At 39.1% G+C, this 4,910-nt stretch overlaps 1 non-coding gene across 1 annotated transcript; it reads left to right on the plus strand.

Moving 5' to 3' along the window:
• The first annotated feature begins 4,406 nt into the window (after positions 1 to 4,406).
• On the plus strand, positions 4,407 to 4,509 carry LOC115850079 (U6 spliceosomal RNA). The gene has a single exon (XR_004038235.1). It is a non-coding gene; the product is annotated as a U6 spliceosomal RNA (small nuclear RNA).
• The last annotated feature ends 401 nt before the right edge of the window (positions 4,510 to 4,910 follow it).

A 4,910-nucleotide genomic window follows, 5' to 3' on the forward strand; every position in this document is an offset into this window, starting at 1 on the left:
TTCTTCCGAGGGGAAACAATGGCTCATAGAACATTCCAAACATTACAAAGATCAGATACACCTGAAAACGTTCAGAACAAATCTAAAAATAATGACATTTGTAAGTAAAGTTTTCTTAATATTAAGTTTCCTGTGACTTCTGTTTCATTTACCTCAATTAATTCATTTATTCATTCAACAAAGAATATTTATTGAACATATATGATGTGCCCCAAATAGCACTCTGTGGGTGGGAGATACAGCAGCTCCTGACCAATGAAGCTTCTGTTTCAGTGGAAGATAAACAATCCAGAAATAAACAAGTAAATATAAAGTGCCAATTGGGATTGGGTGCTACAGTGCTAACCAAAGCAGGATGTGGCAGATAGGAAGCATGGGGGTGAGAGAGGGCATTACTGTTTTATCTGGGACGGATAGAATGAAAATGAGCAGAGACATGAAGTGAGGGAGTGAGTCATGTGGCTTTAGGGGGAAAACAGACCCAAAGGGGACTAAGAGACAGAGGTGCTCAGGCTCTGGAGTCAGACACACTTGAGCTAGAACCCCAGCGTATCATTTACCAACTCTGTTACTTGATCTCTCCAAGCTTGCATTTCTTCAACTACAAAATGAGAATTAAAATGCTTTCTTTGTTATACTCTTGGAAGATCAAATGGGGATAAAATGTTGCAAAGGTTATATGCATATAAAGTGCTTTGCACAGTGCCAGGCACGTGGCTTGTATACAAAAGTGTGGGGGGGGAGGGATAAATTAGGAGTTTGGGATTAGCATGTACACACTACTATATATAAAATAGATAACCAACGAGGACCTACTGTGTAACACAGGGAACTCTACTCAATATTTTGTAATAACCTATAAGGGAAAAGAATCTGAAAAAGTATATATATATATATATATATATATATATATGAATCACTTTGTTGTATACCTGAAGTTGACACATTGTAAATCAACTATCTTTCCATAAAAAAACCCAATAAACATTAGCTATTACCTATGTCAGTTTTTTTTTTTTTTTGCGGTGTGTGGGCCTCTCACTGTTGTGGCCTCTCCCATTGCGGAGCACAGGCTCCGGACGCGCAGGCTCAGCCGCCATGGCTCACGCGCCCTGCCTCTCCGCGGCATGTGGGATCTTCCAGGACCGGGGCATGACCCCGTGTCCCCTGCATCGGCAGGCGGACTCTCAACCACTGCGCCACCAGGGAAGCCCCCTATGCCAGTTTTGATCCATGTGACATTATAGACACAGATTTGAAAACACCTTGATTCTTACGTTTTTATGGGATTGTTCAATAATAATAGCTACTATCGAGTGCTTACTCTATCCACCTTATGTTAAATCGTCACAATATGTCAAAAAGGGGTAATATTATTTCCATTTTACAGATGAGGAAACTGAGGCCCAAAGAAGGTAAGTAGCTCGTCCATGTTCATTCATGCAGTCTGTGTGAGCCAGAATTCAGACCCAGGCAGTCTGACTGCAGAATCTGTGTTCTTCGTCACAACAGGAAACTAGCCCTCAATTAGCTGTGCACAGAAGGCAAGTGTTGGAAGCCAGAATCTGAACCCAGACTTCTCATTTCTTCCCCTCCATGTACCTCTCATTCAGAATTACTTGATTTAATCTCTGTGATTCAAATTTGATCATTACACCCAAACTGCACCAAGATGATGCCAAAACAATTGATCAGTGAAAAGTAAGATTTCAAATCACCTACCCAGTTGTTTTTCATATTAGGGGAAATAGCAACCCATCAGGGAGTTGTGAAACCAATTTGGTCAATGGTAATCAGCTTCTTTTAAAAAAATGAAATAGGGCTTCCCTGGTGGCGCAGTGGTTGAGAGTCCGCCTGCCGATACAGGGAACACGGGTTCGTGCCCCGGTTCGGGAAGATCCCACATTGCCGCGGAGCGGCTGGACCCGTGAGCCATGGCCGCTGAGCCTGCGCGTCCGGAGCCTGTGCTCCGCAACGGGAGAGGCCACAACAGTGAGAGGCCCGCGTACCGCAAAAATAAATAAATAATAAATAAATAAATAAGTGAAATAGATAAAATGTAAAACACCATATAGGTACACATAGTAAGGATATTTTCAAGTAAACCTTTGTTTCACGCGCGCACGTGCGCGCACGCGTCTATTTAAGTCCTCAGCACTCTCTGTATTGTGATGTAAAATGCGTTTCTTACAGTGCGCCTCAATCTAAATATCTCAAAAAACACTGATTTAGGTGATACTCTTTAATCTTCTCAAAAAGATGATTAGTTGCTCAATTATACTTTTCGATTTCCAATCTAGCCCGTTGAAATCAGGTATGTACATCATAAGATGAATTACCAGAATGGAATTTTCATGCCTTGTTCAGATATGTTGCTGTCATGGACAAACCAAGTCTTTACCTACATGTTATCAGCAAATCTGGAACAAGAATACAATTTTTACTCTTTAGTGTTTATTATTCTTCCCAAAGACTTGTTGGATTTTTTTTCTTTCATTGAGGAGACAAGTCATTTTAGCCTCCAACACATACTGCCTCATTTTGCTAATCATAAAATTTATGTCACACACTGAAAAAGAATAAACAAATTACAAGCCTTAAAGAGACAGGTTGGATTTTCAACCAGTAGGTGAGCTTATATACCATATATTCAGCCATCCTCAGGCATTTTTCAAAGTTGGAAATGTCAGGCATTTATATGATTTATTTGTAAAGCACTAACAATAATTGGAACATTATGGTCTTATTATTTGCCAAAGAAATTTATTTAAGCAATTCAAGTGGTTGAAGGTTAAGGGTGTAGAAAAATGTCATGTGACACCAAATAAAATTTTATTACTGTTTTTGCACTTACATAACTTAGAAACACCTACTTAAAATAAATAAATAAATAGCTTCCTCCCTTATGACAAAAGTTTAATCTTAGCTCACACTTTTAGAGACGTGACATAGGGCAAAGGATGTTTTGATAGCTTTAGAATTTTCTGTACAAAATATGATTTGGAGCCAAAAATATCAACACTCAAAACTAATCAGTCATCAAAATATCAGTCAGTTCTCGTAGTATGGACTTCGAGGCAAAAAACAAACAAAAAACAGAAAACCTTCACTGTGTCTGATATTGTAGTTCCATGGTTGGCCTTCCTTGGTGTCCTTCAGTCAGTATCAGAGAAATTTCTGAAATTGAAGAACAGAGATGATCAGAGCTCCTTCTCCACTCACCTTCCATATCACCACCATCTCTATCTAATGCTACCACTTCCACCATTACCAGACCTACAAAGTCTAGAGCCCTCTATGGGGAAAGCAATGAGTTCCTAAGTCTTGTCATCAGCCCACCAGCCTTCACGTAATAATCATTTGTTTCCCTATCTCTCTGCATCTCCACAATTCTATTCACCAACCACAGAAAAATTGATTTCCAAGAAAAGACTTAACACTTTTATGGTCCTGATTTTCCTGATCATTTCTGGTTTCAAATACTTTATCCTCCAATCCTCAGAAACAGGGTTAAAATTGTGCCACAACTCCATGGTTGCAGCCTCTGTGACAGGTATCACTTATCGCTCTTTCCTGCTGAGCCCAGACACAGCTTCAGAATCCTCCTCAACCCTGCAACTGGGGCAACCACTAGCAGCTAAACAGAGTTGACATGAGATTGAATGTATTTGATCTTCGTGTTACACACCATCATAATGTCTAAAACCAACACTTTGACGTTCAAACACTATATCTCAGACCGTCCCTGGCATTTGAGCGGGGAACAAAAACCAATGTCAGACAACATGTTTGATTTTAAGGTTTGGAGGAAAGGGTTGCAGAATTTTGCATAATAAGGAAACGAATAGCTTCCAGGGAACAAAAATGTCCATGATTAATATGACCAAATAATGGGAAATCTAGTTCATCCCCATGTCTAGCATTTTGCCCCATTGATCAACCCAAAATCAAACATTTTGTCAAATAAAGAGCTGTTAGTTTTTAGATTTAAACAAAATTGACACTACAGCTATGACAATGTATTCCCTTTCTTGAGGACATTTGCAGTAGAAGTCACAACTCAAAGAGGAACCAAAGGATTTCACTTTAAAAGGATTTGACTTTAAAGAATTTCAGCCAGGAGAAAACTGGAAATCTTTGGTTATGGCAACATAATATATGTAATATATTAATTTATGTCTTATACTAGTCTAAACTAAGGTACTTATCCCACTCTGGACTCAAAAAGGAGCCAAGCTTTCACTTTTTTCCCCATGGAAAGTGGGCAAGATCCCCACAAAAGACATAGAGTATCATCTGAAGAAAATATCTGATCTACCCAGACATCAGCATTAAGCTGAGAGGAAATAGTATTTGAGTTTCTTTTAGAAGGGATAGGTTTAATTGAAAGAACATATGTTAGAGGCTCGCTTCAGCAGCACATATACTGAAATTGGAACAGTACAGAGAAGATTAGCATGGCCCCTGAGCAAAGACGACACGCACGTTCATGAAGTGTTCCATATTTTTAGAATCTGAAAAATAATAGATATATATACATATGTATAACTGAATCACTTTGCTGTACACCTTAAGCTAACACACATTGTAAATGAACTAGACTTCAATAAAAGAAAAAAATTGGGTAAGTTGGGTGGGGGGAGCAATTGGATCCCCTTCCCCCAATTAATGACATTAAATGCAGGAAACTGACAGGCCTCTTTAGTAAAATAAACATAACTAAGATAAATAACAGCTATGCAACATAACACACTGTGTTTGTAGTCAATGCATTTAATCGGAGTTTTTGGAGTCTTCATACTAAAGTGGAATAAAAATTGTTTTGAGGATTAGAGATGGTATACACAAAGTCCTCAGCACGTAGTAGGTGCCCATGTAGTGCAGTCAGGGCAGCTTCAGGGGCTGATGTC

Source organism: Globicephala melas, chromosome 12, assembly GCF_963455315.2.
Source record: "Globicephala melas chromosome 12, mGloMel1.2, whole genome shotgun sequence".
NCBI lineage: Eukaryota > Metazoa > Chordata > Mammalia > Artiodactyla > Delphinidae > Globicephala > Globicephala melas.